This window comes from Monodon monoceros, unplaced genomic scaffold, assembly GCF_005190385.1.
Source record: "Monodon monoceros isolate NGI ecotype Baffin Bay Population unplaced genomic scaffold, NGI_Narwhal_1 Super_Scaffold_11, whole genome shotgun sequence".
Classification (NCBI taxonomy): domain Eukaryota; kingdom Metazoa; phylum Chordata; class Mammalia; order Artiodactyla; family Monodontidae; genus Monodon; species Monodon monoceros.
Genome location: NW_021703767.1, coordinates 66,801,192 through 66,823,813, shown reverse-complemented (window position 1 = coordinate 66,823,813; position 22,622 = coordinate 66,801,192). Strand labels below are relative to the sequence as shown.

General features: G+C 37.6%; 1 protein-coding gene across 2 annotated transcripts in view; it reads right to left on the bottom strand.

The window, feature by feature from the left end:
• The window catches only part of STXBP5L (syntaxin binding protein 5 like), a 383,427-nt gene that overhangs the window by 190,597 nt on the left and 170,208 nt on the right, over positions 1-22,622 (bottom strand). The gene's annotated exons all lie outside the window — the stretch shown is intronic.

The window sequence follows — 22,622 nt, the reverse complement described above, 5'->3', positions numbered from 1 at the left end:
ACTTATATCAAATAAAATAGACTTTAAATATAAAGAATGTTACAAGAGACAAGGAAGGGCACTACATAATGATCAAGGGATCAATCCAAGAAGATATACCAATTATAAATATATACGCACCCATCATATGAGCACCTCAATACATAAGGCAAATGTTAACAGCTGTAAAAGGGAAAATCAACAGTAACACAATAATATTGGGGGACTTTAACACCCCACTTTCACCAATGGACAGATCATCCGAAATAAAAATAAACAAGGAAACACAAGCTTTAAATGACACATTAAACAACATGGACTTAATTGATATTTATAGGACGTTCCATCCAAAAAACAACAGAATACACTTTCTTCTCAAGTGTTCATTGAACATTCTCCAGGATAGATCATATCTTGGGTCACAAATTAAGCCTTGGTAAATTTAAGAAAACTGAAATTGTATCAAGTATCTTTTCCAACCACAACGCTATAAGACTAGCTATCAAATACAGGGGGAAAAAACTGTAAAAAAACAAACACGTGGAGGCTAAACAATATGCTACTAAATAACCGAGAGATCACTGAAGAAATCAAAAAATACCTAGAAACAAATGACAATGAAAACACGAAGACCCAAAACCTATGGAATGCAGCAAAAGCAGTTCTAAGGGGGAAGTTTATAGCAATACAATCCTACCTCAAGAAACAATAAACATCTCAAATAAACAATCTAACCTTACACCTAAAGGAACTAGAGAAAGAAGAACAAACAAAACCCAAAGTTAGTAGAAGGAAAGAAACCATAAAGATCAGAGCAGAAATAAATGAAATAGAAACAAAGAAAACAATAGGAAAGATCAATAGAACAAAAAGCTGATTCTTGAGAAGATAAATAAAATTGATAAACCTTTAGCCAGACTCATCAAGAAAAAGAGGAAGAGAACTCAAATCAATAAAATTAGGAAAAAGGAGGAGTTACAACAGAAACTGTAGAAATACAAAAGAATCATAAGCGACTACTACAAGGAACTCTATGCCAATAAATTGGACAACCTGGAAGAAACGGACAAATACTTAGAAAGGTATAACCTTCCAAGACTTAACCAGGAAGAAATAGAAAATATGAACAGACCAATCACAAGTAATGAAATTGAAACTGTGATTAAAAATTTTCCAACAAAGTTCAGGATCAGAGGGCTTCACAGGTGAATTCTATCAAACATTCAGAGAAGAGCTAACACCCAGCCTTCTCAAACTCTTCCAAAAACTTGCAGAGGAAGCAACATCCTAAACTCATTCTACAAGGTCACCATCACCCTGACACCAAAACCAGACAAAGATAACACAAAAAAAGAAAATTACAGACCAATATCACTGAGGAATATAGATGCAAAAATCCTCAACAAAATACTAGCAAACAGAATCCAACAACACATTAAAAGGATCATACACCATGATCAAGTAGGATTTATCCCACAGATGCAAGAATTCTTCAATATATGCAAATCAATCACTGTGATTACATCATATTAACAAACTGAAGAATAAAAACCATATGATCATCTCAATAGATGCAGAAAACGCTTTTGACAAAATTCACCACTATTTATATAAAAACTCTCCAGAAAGTGGGCACAGAAGATACCTACCTCAACATAAAAAAGGCCATATATGACAAACCCACAGCAAACATTATTCTCAATGGTGAAAAACTGAAACCATTTCCTCTAAGGTCAGGAACAAGAGAAGGATGTCCACTCTCTCCACTATGATTCAACATAGTTTAGGATGTCCTAGCCATGTCAATCAGAGTAGAAAAAGAAATAAAAGGAATACAAATTGGACAACAAGAAGTAAAACTGTCACTGTTTGCAGATGACATGATACTATAGATAGAGAATCCTAAAGATGCCACCAGAAAACCACTAGAGCTATTCAATGAATTTGGTAAAGTTGCAGGATACAAAATTAACGCACAGAAATCTCTTGCATTCTTATACACTAACAACAAAAAATCAGAAGGGAAATTAAGGAAACAATCCCATTCACCATTGCAACAAAAAGAATAAAATACCTAGGAATAAACCTACCTAAGGAGGTAAAAGATCTGTACTCAGAAAACTATACGACATTGATGAAAGAAATCAAAGATGACACAAACAGCTGGAGATATATACCATGTTCTTGAATTGGAAGAATCAATATTGTGAAAATGTCTATACTACACACAGCAATCTACAGATTCAATTCAATCCCTATCAAATTACCAATGGTATTTTTTACAGAACTAGAACAAAAAATCTTAAAATTTGTATGGAGATACAAAAGACCGCAAGTAGCCAAAGCAATCTTGAGAAAGAAAACTGGAGCTGGAGTAATCAGACTCCTGATCTCAGACTATACTACAAAGCTACAGTCATCAAGACAATATGGTACTGGCACAAAAAGTGAAGTATAGATCAATGGAACAGGATAGAAAGCCCAGAGATAAACCCACACCCCTATGGTCAACTAATCTATGACAAAGAAAGCAAGGATATACAATGGAGAAAAGACAGTCTCGTCAATAAGTGGTGCTGGGAAAACTGGAGAGTTATATGCAAAAGAATGAAATTAGAACACTCCTTAACACCATACAGAAAAATAAACTCAAAGTGGATTAAAGACCTAAATGTAAGACCAGACACTATAAAACTCTTAGAGGAAAACATAGGAAGAACACTCTTTGATATAAAACACAGCAAAATCTTTTTGACCCACCTCCAAGAGTACTGGGAATAAAAACAAAAATAAACAAATGGGCCCTAATGAAACTTAAAAGCTTTTGCACAGCAAATGAAACTATAAACAAGACAAAAAGACAGCCCTCAGAATGGGAGAAAATATTTGCAAATGAATCAGTGGACAAAGGATTGACCTCCAAAATATATAAACAGCTCATGCAGCTTAATATTAAAAAAACAAACAACCCAATCAAAAAATGGGCAGAAGACCTAAATAGACATTTCTCCAAAGAAGACATACAGATGGCCAAGAGGCACAGGAAAAGCTGCTCAACATCACTAATTATTAGAGAAATGCAAATCAAAACTACAATGAGGTACCACCTCACACCAGTTAGAATTGGCATCATCAGAAAATCTACAAACAAAAAATGCTGGAGAGGGTGTGAAGAAAAGGGAACCCTCTTGCACTGTTGGTGGGAATGTAAATTAATACAGCCACTATGGAGAACAGTACGGAGGTTCCTTAAAAAACTAAAAATAGGGCTTCCCTGGTGGCACAGTGGTTGAGAGTCTGCCTGCTGATGCAGGGGACACGGGTTCGTGCCACAGTCCAGAAAGATCCCACATGCCGTGGAGCGGCTGGGCCTGTGAGCCATAGCCGCTGAGCCTGCACTCTGCAACAGGAGAGGCCACAACAGTGAGAGGCCCATGTACCACAAAAAAAAAAAAAAAACTTAGAATTGCCATATGACCCAGCAATCCCACCGCTGGGCATAGACCCTGAGAAAACCACAATTCAAAATGACACATGAACCCCAATGTTCACTGCAGCACTATTTACAATAGCCAGGTCATGGAAGCAATCTAAATTCCCATCAAGTGATGAATGGATAAAGAAGATGTGGTATATATACACAATGGAATATTACTCAGCCATAAAAAAGAACAAAACTGGGTCATTTGTAGAGACATGGATGGAACCAGAGAGTGTCATACAAAATGAAGTAAGTCGGAAGATAAAAATAAATATTGTATATTAATGCATATATGTGGAATCTAGAGAAATGGTACAGATGAACTGGATTGCAAGGCAGAAATAGAGACACAGATGTAGAGAACAAACATATGGACACCAAGGGGATAAAGCGGGAGTGGGATGGTGGTGGTGGGATGAACTGGGAGATTCGGATTGACATATATACACTAGTATGTATAAAATAGATAACTAATAAGAACCTGCTGTATAAAAAATAAATAAAATAAAAATCAGTTTGTTCAATAGGAAAATTAATAAAACAATACATGAACATTAAAAAAAGGAATTTTATTGTGCTTGTTGACTACATTAATAAAGAATCATATAATAACAAAAAAAACTATATATATCAGGCAACTACTGTTCAAAGGAAAGCTAGTACAGCCATATTTCTTATCAGACAAAATGTTTTAAGACAACAAGCATTATTAGGCATAGAGATGATTTACAAAATGACCAATGGTTTCTTACATCCTAAAAATTCTAAACTTGAATAAATTAATAAAATTAAATTCTCCTTCTGAGAACAGGTAATATAAATTTGCAGTGCACAATAGCATTTTTAAAGCAGGTTTCTGGTTGGCAGTTCTCAGGTTACTTTTATCTCCCTTCCTAATAAGCACTAGTTTTGATGCAGGCAATCAAGTTTTACTTTTGTGCATTTTTGAAAGGTAGAACTTACTTCTTGTTAACTACTTTCACTAACTGTACAACCACCTTGAGTACAGGCTTTACACAAGTGTTTCTTATTAGACGATTCACCTCGAGTAGGCCTCTAGGTTTTACCTACTCCCCTCCATTAGACTCCATGGAGCCTTTGGAGCAAACGTTCAAGTTTGCATTTGGAGTATTTGTATTTGTTGATTCCAAAACCTACCAAAAAACTACAGTAATCAAGACAGTGTGGTGCTGGCATATAGATTAATGGAATGGAATTGAGAATACAAAAATAAACTCTTAAATTGTTCGTAAATTAATTTTCAAAAATGGTGCCAACAAAATTCAATGGGTAAATAATCTTTTTAACAAATGATGCTGGAACAATAAAATATCCTCATGCAAAAGAATGATACTGAACCCCTTCCTTACACCATTCATAAAAACTAGCTCAAAATGGATCACAGACCTAAATATAAGAGCTAAAATTATATACTGTTAGGGCTTCCCTGGTGGTGCAGTGGTTCAGAGTCCGCCTGCCAATGCAGGGGACACAGGTTCGTGCCCTGGTCCAGGAAGATCCCACATGCCGCGGAGTGGCTGGGCCCGTGAGCCATGGCCACTGAGCCTGCGCGTCCCGAGCCTGCTCTCCGCAACGGGAGAAGCCACAACAGTGAGAGGCCCGTGTATCGCAAAAAAAAAAAAAAAAAATTATATACTGTTAGAGGAAAACAGGAATAAATCTTTGTGACCTTAGGTTAGGCAATTATTTCTTAGATACTATACTAAAGGCATAAACAATAAAATCAAAAGCAGATAAAATGAGCTTTATCAAAATTAAAAATTTTGTGCTTAAAGGGCACCATTAAGAAAGTGAAAAGACAACATACAGAACAGGAGAAAATATTTTCAAATCATATATTTAATAAGAGATGTGTATTCAGAATGTACAGTGAACTGTTACAACTCCATAATTTTTTAAAAAACCCTTCAATTTGTAAATGGGCAAAGCAACTGAATAGACATTTCTCCAAAGAATACACAGAAACAGGCAACAAGCACATGAACAGATGCTCAACATCTTTACTCATTAGGGAAATGCCAATCAAAACCACAGAGTGGGGGGAATCGGGAAGATGGCGGAAGAGTAAGATGCGGAGATCACCTTGCTCCCCACAGATACACCAGAAATACATCTACATGTGGAACAACTCCTACAGAACACCTACTGAACAATGGCAGAAGACCTCAGACCTCCCAAAAGGCAAGAAACTCCCCGCGTACCTGGGTAGGGCAAAAGAAAAAAGAATAAACAGAGACAAAAGAATAGGGACGGGACCTGCACCAGTGGGAGGAAGCTGTGAAGGAGGGAAAGTTTCACACACTAGGAAGCCGCTTCATGGGCGGAGACAGCGGGAGGCGGAGGAGGAAAGCTTCGGAGCCACGGAGGAGAGCACAGCAACAGGGGTGCGGAGGGCAAAGCGGAGAGATTCTCACACAGAGGATTGGTGCCAACTGGCACTCACCAGCCCGAGAGTCTTGTCTGCTCACCCGCCGGGGCGGGCGAGGCTGGGAGCTGAGGCTCTGGCTTCGGTAGGATCCCAGGGAAAGGACTGGGGTTCGCGGAGTGAACACAGCCTGCAGGGGGTTAATGCACCACGGCTAGCCGGGAGGGAGTCCAGGGAAAAGTCTGGACCTGCCAGAGAGGCAAGAGACTTTTTCTTCCCTCTTTGTTTCCTGTTGCATGAGGAGAGGGGATTAAGAGTGCTGCTTAAAGGAGCTCCAGAGACGGGCACGAGCCACGGCTAACAGTGCGGAACCCAGAGACGGGCATGAGATGCTAAGGCTGCTGCTGCCGCCACCAAGAAGCCTGTTTGTGAGCACAGGTCACTATCCCCACCTCCCCTCCCGGGAACTTCTGCAGCCTGCCACTGCCAGGGTCCCGTGATCCAGGGACAATTTCCACGGGAGACGCACGGCGCGCCGCCAGCTGGTGCAACGTCACGCCGGCCTCTGCCGCCGCAAGCTCGCCCCGCATCCGCACCCCTCCCTCACACCGGCCTGAGGGAGCCAGAGTCCCCGAAGCAGCTGCTCCTTTAACCCCGTCCTGTCTGAGCGAAGAACAGATGCCCTCCAGCGACCTACACGCAGAGGCAGGGCCAAATCCAAAGCTGAAGCCCGGGAGCTGTGCGAACAAAGAAGAGAAAGGGAAATCTCTCCCAGCAGCCTCAGAAGCAGTGGATTAAAGCTCCACAATCAACTTGATGTACCCTGCATCTGTGGAATGCATGAATAGACAATTAATCATCCCATATTGAGGAGGTGGACTTTGAGAGCAAGACTGACTATTTTTTCCCCTTTTCCTCTTTTTGTGAGTTTGTATGTGTATGCTTCTGTGTGACATTTTGTCTCTATAGTTTTACTGTCACCACCTGTCCTAGGGTTCTATCTGTCCGTTTTTTTTCTTTTTAAAAAATTTTTTTCTTAATAATTATTTTTATTTTAATAACTTTATTTTATTTTATCCTCTTTCCTCTTTCTTTCCTTCCTTTCTTCCTTCCTTCCTTCCCTCCTTCCCTTGTTCCCTCCTTCCTTCCCTCCTTCCTTCCTTTCTTCCTTCCCTCCTTCCTTCCTTTCTTTTCTTCTTTCTTTCTTTCTACTTTTTCTCCCTTTTATTCTGAGCCATGTGGATGAAAGGCTCTTGGTGCTGCAGCCAGGAGTCAGTGCTGTGCCTCTGAGGTAGGAGAACCAACTTCAGGACACTGGTCCACAAGAGACCTCCCAGCTCCACGTTATATCAAACGGTGAAAATCTCCCAGAGATCTCCATCTCAACACAGCACCCAGCTTCACTCAATGCACAGCAAGCTACAGTGCTGGACACCCTATGCCAAACAAATAGCAAGACAGGAACACAGCCCCACCCATTACCAGAGAGGCTGCCTAAAATCATAATAAGGCCACAGACACCCCAAAACACACCACCAGATGTGGAATTGCCCACCAGAAAGACAAGATCCAGCCTCATCCACCAGAACACAGGCACTAGTCCCCTCCACCAGGAAGCCTACACAACCCACTGAAACAACTTTAGCCACTGGGGAAAGACACCAAAAACAACGGGAACTACAAACCTGCAGCCTGCAAAAAGGAGACCCCAAACACAGTAAGATAAGCAAAATGAGAAGACAGAAAAACACACAACAGATGAAGGAGCAAGATAAAAACCCACCAGACCTAACAAATGAAGAGGAAATAGGCAGTCTACCTGAAAAAGAATTCAGAATAATGATAGTAAAGATGATCCAAAATCTTGGAAATAGAATAGAGAAAATGCAAGAAACATTTAACGAGGACCTAGAAGAAATAAGATGAAACAAGCAATGATGAACGACACAATAAATGAAATTAAAAATACTCTACATGGGATCAATAGCAGAAAAACTGAGGCAGAAGAACAGATAAGTGACCTGGAAGATAAAATAGTGGAAATAACTACTGCACAGCAGAATAAAGAAAAAAGAATGAAAAGAACTAAGGACAGTCTCAGAGACCTCTGGGACAATATTAAACGCACCAACAATCGAGTTATAGGGGTTCCAGAAGATGAGAAAAAGAAAGGGACTGAGAAAATATTTGAAGAGATTATAGTTGAGAACATCCCTAATATGGGAAAGGAAATATTTAATCAAGTCCAGGAAGCACAGAGAGTCACATACACGATAAATCCAAGGAGAAACACGCCAAGACACATATTAATCAAACGGTCAAACATTAAATGCAAAGAAAACATATTAAAAGCAGCAAGGGAAAAATAACACACAACAGAATCCCCATAAGGTTAACAGCTGATCTTTCAGCAGAAACTCTGCAATCCAGAAGGGAGTGGCAGGACATATTTAAAGTGATGAAGGAGGAAAACCTACAACCAAGATTACTCTACCCAGCAAGGATCTCATTCAGATTTGATGGACAAATTAAAACCTTTACAGACAAGCAAAAGCTGAGAGAGTTCAGCACCACCAAATCAGCTTTACAACAAATGCTAAAGGACCTGCTCTAGGCAAGAAACACAAGAGAAGGAAAAGACCTACAATAACAAACCCAAAACAATTAAGAAAATGGGAATAGGCCCATACATATCGATAATTACCTTAAATGTAAATGGATTAACTGCTCCCACCAAAAGACACAGATGGGCTGAATGGATACAAAAACAAGACCCATATATATGCTGTCTACAAGAGACCCACTTCAGACCTAGAGACACAAACAGACTGAAAGTGAGGGTATGGAAAAAGATATTCCATGCAAATGAAAACCAAAACAAAGCTGGAGTAACAATTCTCATGTCAGACAAAATAGACTTTAAAATAAAGACTATTACAAGACACAAAGAACGACACTAAATTATGACCAAGGGATTGATCCAAGAAGACAATATAACAATTATAAATATTTATGCACCCAACATAAAAGCACCTCAATACATAAGGCAAATGCTAACAGCCATAAAAGGGGAAATCGACAGTAACACATTCATACTAGGGGACTTTAACACCCCACTTTCACCAACGGACAGATCATCCAAAATGAAAATACATAAGGAAACACAAGCTTTAAATGATACATTAACAAGACAGACTTAATGGATATTTATAGGACATTCGATCCAAAAACAATAGAATACACATTTTTCTCAAGTGCTCATGGAACATTCTGCAGGATAGATCATATCTTGTGTCACAAATAAAGCCTTGATAAATTTAAGAAAACTGAAATTGTATCAAGTATCTTTTCCGATCACGCTATGAGACTAGATGTCAATTACAGGAAAAGATCTGTAAAAAATACAAACACATGGAGGCTAAACAATACACTACTTAATAATGAAGTGATCACTGATGAAATCAAAGAGGAAATCAAAAAATACCTAGAAACAAATGACAATGGAGACACGACGACCCAAACCTATGGGATGCAGCAAAAGCAGTTCTAAGAGAGAAGTTTATAGCAATACAATCCCACCTTAAGAAACAGGAAACATCACGAATAGACAACCTAACCTTGCACCTAAAGCAATTAGAGAATGAAGAACAAAAGAAACCCTAAGTTAGCAGAAGGAAAGAAATCATAAAGATCAGATCAAAAAAAAATGAAAAAGAAATGAAGGAAACAATAGCAAAGGTCAATAAAACTAAAAGTTGGTTCTTTGAGAAGATAAACAAAATTGATAAACCATTAGCCAGATTCATCAAGAAAAAAAGGGAGAAGACTCAAATCAATAGAAATAGAAATGAAAAAGGAGAAGGAACAACTGACACTGCCGAAATACAAAAGATCATGAGAGATTACAACAAGCAACTCTTTGCCAGTAAAATGGACAACCTGGAAGAAATGGACAAATTCTTAGAAAAGCACAACCTGCCAAGACTGAATCAGGAAGAAATAGAAAATATGAACAGGCCAATCACAAGCACGGAAATTAAAACTGTGATTAAAAATCTTCCAACAAACAAAAGCCCAGGACCAGATGGCTTCACAGGCAAATTCTATCTACATTTAGAGAAGAGCTAACACCTATCCTTCTCAAACTCTTCCAAAATATAGCAGAGGGAGGAACACTCCCAAACTCATTCTACGAGGCCACCATCACCCTGATACCAAAACCAGACAAGGATGTCACAAAGAAAGAAAACTACAGGCCAATATCACTGATGAACATAGATGCAAAAATCCTCAACAAGATACTAGCAAACAGAATCCAATAGCACATTAAAAGGATCATACACCATGATCAAGTGGGGTTTATTCCAGGAATGCAAGGATTCTTCAATATACGCAAATCAATCAATGTGATACACCATATTAACAAACTGAAGGAGAAAAACTATATGATCATCTCAATAGATGTAGAGAAAGCTTTCGACAAAATTCAACACCCATTTATGATAAAAACCCTGCAGAAAGAAGACATACAGGGAACTTTCCTCAACATAATAAAGGCCATATATGACTATGACAAACACACAGCCAATATTGTCCTCAATGGTGAAAAACAGAAAGGATTTCCACTAAGAACAGGAACAAGACAAGGTCGCCCACTCTCACCACTCTTATTCAACATAGTTTTGTAAGTTTTAGGCACAGCAATCAGAGAAGAAAAGGAAATAAAAGGAATCCAAATCAGAAAAAAAGAAGTAAAGCTGTCACTGTTTGCAGATGACATGATAGTATACATACAGAATCCTAAAGATGCTACTAGAAAACTACTAGAGCTAATCAATGAATTTGGTAAAGTAGCAGGATACAAAATTAATGCACAGAAATCTCTGGCATTCCTATACACTAATGATGAAAAATCTGAAAGTGAAATGAAGAAAACACTCCCATTTACCACTGCAACAAAAAGAATAAAATATCTAGGATTAAACCTACCTAAGGAGATTAAAGACCTGTATGCAGAAAATTATAAGACACTGATGAAAGAAATTAAAGATGATACAAATAGATGGAGAGAGATACCATGTTCTTGGATTGGAAGAATCAACATTGTGAAAATGACTCTACTACCCAAAGCAATCTACAGATTCAATGCAATCCCTATCAAACAACCACTGGCATTTTTCACAGAACTAGGACAAAAAATTTCACAATTTGTATGGAAACACAAAAGACCCCGAATAGCCAAAGCAATCTTGAGAACGAAAAACGGAGCTGGAGGAATCAGGCTCCCTGACTTCAGACTATACTACAAAGCTACAGTAATCAAGACAGTATGGTACTGGCACAAAAACAGAAAGATAGATCAATGGAACAGGATAGAAAGCCCAGAGATAAACCCACGCACATGTGGTCACCTTATCTTTGATAAAGGTGGCAGGAATGTACAGTGGAGAAAGGACAGCCTCTTCAATAAGTGGTGCTGGGAAAACTGGACAGGTACATGTAAAATTATGAGATTAGATCACTCCCTAACACCATACACAAAAATAAGCTCAAAATGGATTAAAGACCTAAGTGTAAGGCCAGAAACCATCAAACTCTTAGAGGAAAACATAGGCAGAACACTCTATGACATAAATCACAGCAAGATCCTTTTTGACCCACCTCCGAGAGAAATGGAAATAAAAACAAAAATAAACAAATGGGACCTAATGAAAGTTCAAAGCTTTTGCACAGCAAAGGAAGCCATAAAGAAGACCAAAAGACAACCCTCAGAATGGGAGAAAATATTTGCAAATGAAGCAACTGACAAAGGATTAATCTCCAAAATTTACAAGCAGCTCATGCAGCTCAATAACAAAAAAAACAAACAACCCAATCCAAAAATGGGCAGAAGACCTAAATAGACATTTCTCCAAAGAAGATATACAGGCTGCCAACAAACACATGAAAGAATGCTCAACATCATTAATCATTAGAGAAATGCAAATCAAAACTACAATGAGATATCATCTCACACCAGTCAGAATGGCCATCATCAAAAAATCTAGAAACAATAAATGCTGGAGAGGGTGTGGAGAAAAGGGAATACTCTTGCAGTGCTGGTGGGAATGTGAATTAGTAGAGCCACTATGGAGAACAGTATGGAGGTTCCTTAAAAAACTACAAATAGAACTACCATATGACCCAGCAATCCCACTACTGGGCATATACCCTGAGAAAACCATAATTCAAAAAGAGTCATGTACCAAAATGTTCAATGCAGCTCTATTTACAATAGCCAGAAGACTGAAAGAACCTACGTGTCCATCATCGGATGAATGGATAAAGAAGATGTGGCACATATATACAATGGAATATTACTCAGCCATAAAAAGAAACGAAATTGAGCTGTTTTTAATGAGGTGGGTGGACCTAGAGTGTGTCATACAGAGTGAAGTAAGTCAGAAAGAGAAAGACAAATACCGTATGCTAACACATATATATGGAATTTAAGGGAAAAAAATGTCATGAAGAACCTAGGGGTAAGACAGGAATAAAGACACAGACCTACCAGAGAATGGACTTGAGGATATGGGGAGGGGGAAGGGTAAGCTGTGACAAAGCGAGAGAGTGGCATGGACATATATACACTACCAAACGTAAAATAGATAGCTAGTGGGAAGCAGCCGCATAGCACAGCGAGATCAGCTCGGTGCTTTGTGACCACCTAGCGGGGTGGGATAGGGAGGGTGGGAGGGAGGGAGACACAAGAGGGAAGACATATGGGAACACATGTATATGTATAACTGATTCACTTTGTTATAAAGCAGAAACTAGCACACCATTGTAAAGCAATTATACTCCAATAAAGATGTAAAAAAAGAAAAAAGGATCATGTGGGATCCAGGAATGCAGGGATTCTTCAAAAAAAAAAAACAAAAAAAACACAGAGCGATACCACCGCACACCTACTGGGTGGCTATAATGAAAAAGATAGATTTTAACAATTGTTGATGAGGATACAGTGAAGTTGGAAACCTAATACATTGCTGGTGGGATTGTAAAAGCATGAAGACTTTTTAGAACACAATGTATCAGTTCCTTAAAGTATTAAATATACAGTGATCATATGACCCTGCAATTCCATTCTTGGTTACATACCCAAGAGAAATGAAAATATATTTCCACATGAAAACTTGTACATAAACATTCATAGCAGAATTATTCAGAATAGTCAAAATGTGGAAAGAACCCAAATGCCCACCAAGTGATAAATGAATAAAAAAAAGTGGTGCATATACAGTGAAATATTATTCACCAATGAAAAGGAATAAATATTTAGATATGCTATAACATGGACAAACCTTGAAAACATGCTAAGTGAAAGAAGCCAGTCATCGAAGACCACATATAGTATGAGTATATTTATATGAAATGTCCAGAGTAGGAAAAATCTACAGACACAGAATGAGCTCAGTGGTTGCCTAAGGCTAGAGGAATAGGGATAGAATAACTGGTAATGGGTATAGAGTTTCTTCTGTGGGTGGCAAAAATTTCTAAAATTAGATTGTGTTGATGATTGCACAACTCTGAATATACTAAAAATCAATGAATCGTACACATTAACTCAGTAAATTGTGAATTAGGCCTTAGTAAATCTGTATTTTTTAAAGTTTAAGTTCTCCAAAGTGTAGGAGAAAACCTCAGAACAAAATCTGCCTTTTCCATTTATCTCTCTGGGTTTCTAGTTTAACAATTTCTTTGGGGATCTTTAAGTTTACCCTATTTTTATGCTTCGTGGTTCAATGAAATTTAAAAAATTTTAAATATATATTTATATATTCAGAATTGTACTTATTTCAGTAAGAATTATTTAGGACATCTGACCTTCCAAACTGCCTGTAATCTTTGTTTAAATATTTTTCCTATTTTCATGTTTATTTTTGCTACATATAAGCTCATCTATCTTTTAAAAACCCTGTTATATTTTCCTTTGGAACAAATTATATTTTGAATTAATATGTGGGGAACTAATGTCTTTATAATATTGAATCTACCTATGCATGCATAGAGTTTATTTTCCTTTTATGTCCTTTAGTAAAAATAATACCTCACTATAATTTTAAGGTGTACTCCCAGGAATTTGTGTGTTTTTAAAAATGGTTCTGGGGCTTCCCTGGTGGCGCAGTGGTTGAGAGTCCGCCTGCCGATGCAGGGGACACGGGTTTGTGCCCCGGTCCGGGAAGATCCCACATGCCACAGAGCGGCTGGGCCCGTGAGCCATGGCTACTGAGCCTGTGCGTCCGGAGCCTGTGCTCCACAACGGGAGAGGCCAAAACAGTGAGAGGCCCACGTACCGCAAAAAAAAAAAATAATAAAATGGTTCTATTCACCCACTGTATTTTGTTTTGTATACAGAATTCTCATGTTATACTAAATAGTATTCCTATTAAGTTTTTATTTTTTAGGTGTGCAGTTACATTATCAAAAAGTAATTATAATTTTGAACTCTCTTTCTAAACTTTTAAATATATTTCTTCTTCAAGTCTAATTACATTGGTTAGTATTTTTAGAAAAATGTTAAATAACAGTGATATTTGCCTGTCCTGTTTCTAAGCAACAAAATCATTATTAAGTATTTGATAGGATTTGGTTAAGGTCATATATGTAGGGGGGGGGTGTGTGTGTGGCATGTGTGTGTGTGTGTGTGTGTGTTTAGCTGAGGGCATTGTGACTGAAGAATAAATACTTGAAACCATTACAATTCACTGTGAAAGTAAATCAACGACTGTAGCACCAGTGAAAACCAACTACAAGGGCAATGTCACTACAGTGCTAATCTCAAGTGAAATAAGTACTAATCTAACTTCACTGGCTGTAGCCACCCTCCCCATTGTAAAATCATTGTCCAATAATCTGAGTTTCAGAAAAAGTCTACTTCTATAGTATAAAAAAATTTGATTTGTAAAAAATAATGACTCTGGATAGTATTTCCCAGTTTATTAGACAGTGGCTAGGAAGTACGGTGGCAACAAAATTATATTCTATAGTATATATAACATAGCATCCACAATATGCATGATACAGTCCAAATATAAAGAAGCAGGAAAATCTGGGTCATTATTATGAACAGAGGCCAACTTCAAAGTAAAGCAGATATTGGTATTATCAAAGATTTAAAGCAGTTATTATAACTAAGGTCAATATTTAAAGAAAAGGAAAGGAAAATGCTAATAATGAATGAAAAGAGGAAATCTCAGCAGAGAAATAGAAAATATTAAAAAGTAGGTAGTGTAAGAAATACCTAAAATTAAAAAATAACTTATGGGCTTAATAGCTGAATTAAGATTACAGAGAAAAATACAAAAATAATTTTAGATCAGTAAGAATTATCCAATTTGAAATTCAGAGATAAAAATGATTGACAAAATAGAGATTCAGAGACACGTGAGACAATATCAAAAATTCTACCAGAAAGGTAACTGGTGTCCTAGAAAGAGAGCAGAAAAACATATTTGAAAAAATAAAAGGCTAAAATTTCCCCAAATTTTGTGAAAGATTTATAAATTTAAGAAGCTGCATTGTTCAGTAGAACCCTAAACAGAATAAACTTGAAGAAAATAAGACTATGTATATCATGGTCAAATTGCTGAAAATAAAAGGTATAAAAGACATCTGAAAGCAGCCAGAGGAAAATGACTCATTATATATAGAGGTACCAAAAATCAAAGTATTGCACATTCTCAATCAGAAACAATATAAGCCACAAGATAGTGAAACATCTTTAAAGTGTTCAGAACCTTAAAAACAAAGTACACAAATAGTTAACCCAGAAATACATATCCAGCAAAAATGTTTCCTTCAAGAATGAAAGCAAAAGAAAGAAATTTTCAGATATAGGAAAGCTAAGTGAATTCATTTCTACCAGACCTGTACTATAGGAAATGCGAATTGATGTACTTTTATCTTCAGGAACAAATGAAAAGTGTTAAAAATTACAAATAAGAGAAAATACAAAAGAATGCTTTTCTTTTGAATTAAAAAGATACTTGGGGAGTGGCCAAGATGACAGAGTAGAAAGACCCTGAACTCACCTCCTCTCAGGAGCACACCAAAATCACGACAATCTGCAGAAAAACCATCCATGAAAAATACTGCAACCTATCAGAAAAGATCTTCTACAACTAAAGACATAAAGAAGGAACCACAGTGAGATAGGTAGGAGGGGCACACTCGTGTTATAATCAAATCCCTTCCACCCCTGCAGGTGGGCAATCGACCCACAAACTGGAGAATAATTATATTACAGAGGTTCTCCCACAGGAGTGAGAGTTCTGAGTCCCATGTCAGGCTCTGCAGCCCAGGGTTCTGGAATCAGGAAGACGAGTCTCAGAGCATTTGGCTTTGAAGGCCAGCAGGGCTTAATTTCAGTAGCCCCACAGGATTGGGGGAAATAGAGACATCACTTTTAAAGGGTGCACACAAAATTTCATACCCAATGGGACCCAGGGCAAAAGCAGTAATTTGACAGGAGCCCAGGCCAAACCGACCTCTTGGTCTTGGAGAGTCTCCCACAGAGGTGGGGTGTGACTGAAGCGCACCCTGGGCACATAGACACTGGTGGAAGCCATATCTGGGAACATTCTACCATGTGGACACTGCTGCTGGCAGCTGCCATCTTAGCTCATTAGCACCAAGACTAGGCCCCACCTAACAGCCTGTAGGCACCAGTGCTGGGATGTCTCAGGCCAAACAACTAACTGGGTGGAGACACTGCCCCACCCACCAGCAGACAGGTTGCCTAAAGAATTCCTGAGCCCACAGCAGCCTCTAGATGTGCCCATAGACAAGGCCTGCCCACCAGAGGGCCAAGTCCCAGTTCCACCCACCAGTGGACAGGCACCAGCGCTTCCCTTCTGGAAGCCTGCACTAGCCTCTAGATTGCCTCACCCACCAGAAGGCTGACACCAGATGCAAGAAAACTATCATCCCGCTGCCTGCAGACCCAGCCCACCCACAGCACAACAGACTCTATCCTGGGACCAGTTGGGTCCCAGTACTACCACCAGTAGGTCATACAAGCTTCGGGATACCTCAGATACCATACCCAAATGTGTCAGGAACTGCCCCCCCAAAATGATCTGAAACAAGCTCTGGGGTCCATGAGCCTTACAGCCAGACTCTAGGTACCAGCTCTGCCTGCCAGTAGACCAGCACTAACTTCAGCACCAGGTTCATCCAACAGTTGGTGGTCAACAACCCCAGAGTCTCTGGGATCCTGGCTTCACCCACCCGTGAGCCAGCAGTAGCCCTGGGGCCCCATAGCATTCTGCAACCAGCTGCCTCATGACCAGGCCCCGCTAAACACCAGCCAGCAGCATCCACACAAGGGCAGGGTCTGGCAACCAACTGGACAAGAGGACAAACAAGCCTACCAGAGCGCCCACATAGTCAGCCCACCACAAGAGAAGGACCCACACAGCCCTCTTAGGGGGAGCACATAGAGCATATACCGTGGGTGATGAGAGGGGAGTGCATTGCTGGGATGCATAGGGTGTCTTCTACAGAAGGTCACTTCTCCAAGGTCGAGAAATATAACTAACATACCACATACATAAAAATAAAAATAGCAACTTAGACAAAAATGAGATGGGAACAGAACATGTTCCAGATAAAGGAACAAGATAAAACCCCAGAAGAAGAACTAAGTGAAGTGGAGATAGGAGGCAATCTATCCAAGAAAGAGTCCAGAGTAACAATAATAAAGATCAAAGAACTTGAGAGTAGAATGAAGGCACAGAGCAAGAAGTTAGAAGTTTTAACAGCGAGTTAGAAAATATAAAGAACACCCAAACAGAGATGAAGAATACAATAACTAAAATGAAAAATATACTACAAGGAATCAATAATAGACTAAATGATATAGAGGAATGGATCACTGAGCTGGAACACAGAGTAGTGGAAATCACTGCTGCTGAACAGAAAAAAGAAAAAATAATTAAAAGAAATGAGAACAGTTTAAGAGACCTCTGGGACAACATCAAGCACATCAATTATTTGCATTATATGGGTCCCAGAAGGAAAAGAGAGAGAGAAAGGGGCTGAGAACATATTTGAAGACGTAATAGCTGAAAACTTCCCTAACCTGGGGAAAAGAACAGTCACCTAAGTCCAGGAAGTACAGAGTCCCATACAGGATGAACCCAAAGAGGAACACACCAAGACATACTGTAATTAAAATGACAAAAATTAAAGATAAAGAGGGAATATTAAAAGCAGCAGGGAAAAGCAACAAACAAAATACAGGGGAACTCCCATAAGTATATCAGCTGATTTTTCAGGAGAAAATATGCAGGCCAGAAAGGAGTGGCATGATACATTTAAGGTGATGAAAGCAAAAAAACCTACAACCAAGAATACTCTACCCAGGAAGGATCTCATTCAGATTTGATGGAGAAATTAAAAGCTTTACAGACAAGCAAAAGCTAAAGGAGTTCAGCTCCACCAAACCAGCTTTACAACAAATGTTAAAGGAACATTTCACCTTCTCTAGGTGAAAAAGAAAAGGCCACAATTAGAAACAAGAAAATTACTAAATGAAAAAGCTCACCAGTAAAAGCAAACATACAGTAAAGGTAGGAAATCATTCACACACAAAGTTAGTAGGGAGGTTAAAAGATGAAAGTAGTTAAATCACCTATATCCAAAATAAACAGTTAAGGGATACACAAAACAATTAGATGTAAAATATGATATCAAAAACAGTAATCATGAGTGGAGGAGAGTACAAATGCAAGGTTTTTAAAATGCATTCGAAAGTAAGAGATCAGCAACTTAAAACAATCACGTGTATATATACATATATATAGAGAGAGATTGCTATAGAAAAACTTCATGGTAACCACAAATAAAAAAGCAATGAAAGATATATACACAAAAAAGAAAACAGAATCCAAACATAACACTAAAGATAGTCATCAAATCACAAGAAAAGAGAAAAGAAGAAGAAAGGGGGAATAAAGCTACAAAAACAAACCCAAAACAATTTACGGAATGGCAATAAGAACATAAAAATTGATAATTACCTTAAACATAAATGGACTAAATGCTCCAACCAAAAGACACAGGATGAGAACAGAAATTAACACAACATTATAAATCAATTATACTTCAATAAAAAAAAAATCCAGATGGCTGACTGGTTACAAAAACAAGATCCATATACTGCTTATGAGAGACCCACTCCAGATCTAGAGACACATACAGAAAGTGAGAGGATAGAAATAAGTATTCTATACCAATGGTAATCTAAAGAATGCTGAAGTAGCATTACTTATTTATGATAAAATATACTTTAAAATAAATACTGTTATAAGAGACAAAGAAAGACGCTACATAATGATCAAGGAATCAATCCAAGAAGAAGATATAACAATTGTAAATATATATGCACCCAACATAGGGGCACCTCAAAATATAAGGCAAATATTAACAGATATTGATATAAAAGGAGAAACTGACAGTAACACAAATATAGTAGGGTACTTTAACTCCCAACTTACATCAATGGACAGATCATCCAGACAAGAAATTAGTAAGCAAACACAGGCCATAAATAACACACTAGATCAAATGAACTTAGATATTTATAGAGCATTCCATCCAAAAGCAGCAGAATACACATTCTTTTCAAGTGCACATGGAACATTCTCCAGGATAGATCACATGCTAGGCCACAAAACAACCTTCAGTAAATGTAAGAAAACTGAAATCATATCAAGCATCTTTTCCAATCACAATGTTATGAAGACTAGAAATCAACTACAAGAAAAAAATGCAACAAACACAAACATGTGGATGCTAAACAATATGCTACTAAACAAGCAGTGGATCACTGAATAAATCAAAGAGGAAATTAAAAAAATACCGAGAGACAAATGAAAATGAAAGTGTGATGATCCAAAACCTATGGGATGCAGCAAAAGCATTTCTAAGAGGGAAGTTTACAGTGATACAGGTTTACCTCAGGCAACAAGAAAAATCTCAAATAAGCAACCTAACCTTACGCCTATAGCAACTGGAAAAAGTAGAACAAACAAAACCTAAACTTAGTAGAAGAAAAAAAAAATCGTAAAAAAAAAAAAGAAATCATAAAGATCAGAGCAGAAATAAATGAAATGGAGACTAAAAAAACATAGAAATGATCAATGAAACTAAAAGCTGGTTCTTTGAAAAGATAAACAAAATTGATAAGTCCTTAGCCAGACTCATAAGAAAAAAAGGTAGAGGGCCAACCCAAATCAATAAAACCAGAAATGAAAAAGGAGAAGTTATAACTGACACAACAGACATACCAGGGATCATAAGAGACTACTATGAACAACCATACGCCAATAAAATGGACAACCTAGGAGAAATGGACAAATTCTTAGAAAGGCACACTCTCCCAAGACTGAACCAGGAAGAAATAGAAAATATAAACAGACCAATGACCAGTAATGAAACTGAATCATTAATTAAAAATTCCCAACACACAAAAGTTCAGGAGAAACTAACTTCACAAGTGAATTCTACCAAACATTTAGAGAAGAGTTAGTACATATCCTTCTCAATCTATTCCAAAAATTGCAGAGGAAGGAACACTTCTGAACTCATTCTATGAGACCACCATCACCTTGGTACCAAAACCAGACCAAGATATCACAAAAAAAGAAAACTACAGGCCAATATCACTGATGAACATAGATGCAAAGATCCTCAACAGAATACTAGAAAACTGAATCCAACAATACATTAAAAGAATCATACACCATGAAAAATGGGATTTATCCCAGGGATAAAAATTTTTCAATATCTGCAAATCAATCAATGTGATACACCACATCAACATATTGAAGAATAAAAACCATATGATCATCTCAATAGATGCAGAAAGCTTTTGATAAAATTCAACATCAATTTATTATAAAAACTCTCTAGAAGGAGGACACAGAGGAAACACACCTCAACATAATAAAGGCCATATTTGAGAAACCCACATCAAACATCATAATCAGTGGTAAAAAGCTGAAAGCATTTCCTCTAAGATAGGAACAAGAAAAGGATGCCCATTCTCGCTACTTTTATTCAACATAGTTGTGGGAGTCCTAGCCATAGCACTCACATAAGAAAAAGAAACAGAAGAATCCAAATTGGAAAGGAAGACATAAAAGTGTCACTGTTTGCAGATGACATGATACTATACATAGAAAATTCAAAAGATGCCACCAAAAAAATTATCAGTGCTCATCAATTAATTCAGTAAAGTTGCAGGATGAAAAATCAATATACAGAAATTTGTTTCATTTCTGTACACTAACAATGGACTCTCAGAAAGAGAAATTTAGGAAATAATCCCATTTACCATGAAATCAAAAAGAGTAAAAAACCTAGGGATAAACCTACCTAAGGAGGCAAAAGACCAGTATGCCAAAAACTATAAGAATCTGATGAAAGAAACTGCAGAAGACACAAACAGATGGAAAGATATACTGTGTTCTTGGATTGGAAGAACGAATATTGTGAAAATGACCATAATACCCAAGGCAATCTACAGATTCAATGCAATCTCTATCAAATTACCAATGGCATTTTTCATAGAACTGGAACAAATAATTTTAAAATTTGTATGGAAATACAAAACACTCTGAATAGCCAAAGAAATCTTGAGAAAGAAAAATGGAGCTGGAGGAATCAGGCTCCCTGACTTCAGACTATACTACAAAGGTAAAGTAATTAAAACAGTATGGTACTGTCACAAAAACAGACACATAGATCAGTGGAACAGGATAGAGTCCAGAAATAAACTGATGTACTTATGGTCAGTTAATCTATGACAAGGAGGCAAGAATATACAATGAAGAAAAGATAGTCTCTTCAATAAGAAAAACTGGACAGCCACATGTAAAAGAATGAAATTAGAACATTCTCTAACACCATATACAAAAATAAATTCAAAATGAATTAAAGACCTAAATTTAAGAACAGATACTATAAAACTCCTAGAGAAAAACACAGAACACTCTGTGACATAAATTGCAGCACTTTTTTTTTTGGATACAACTCCTAAATAAAACAAAAAAATAAACAATTGTGACCTAATCAAACTTAAAAGCTTCTGCAAAGGAAACCATCAACAAAACAAAAAGACAAACTACTGAATGGGGAGAAAATATTTACAAATTACATGGCTGATAAGGGATTAAGAGCCAACATGTATAAATAGTTCATACAACTCAACACTGTAAAAACAAACAACCTGATTAAAAATTGGGCAGAACTGAATAGACATTTATCCAAAGAAGACATACAGATGGCCAACAGGCACATGAAAAGTTCAACATCACTAATCATCAGGGAAATGCAAATCAAAACCACAATGAATTATCATCTCACACCTGTCAGAGTGGCTATCATCAAAAAGAACACAAATAACAAATGTTGATGAGGATGTGGAAAAAGGGAACCCTTGTATACTCTTGGAGGGAATATAAATTGGTGTAGTCACTGTGAAGAACAGTATGGAGTTTTCTTAAAAAACTAAAAACAGAACTACCATATGACCCAGCAATTCCACTCCTGGGTATTTATCTGAAAAAAACAAAAGCACTAATTTGAAAAAGTACATGCACTCCAACGTTCATAGCCGCATAATTCACAATAGCCAAAATATGGAAGTGAACTACGTGTCCATCAACAGATGAATCGATAAAGAAGATGTGGTACACACACACACACACAATGGAATACTACTCAGCT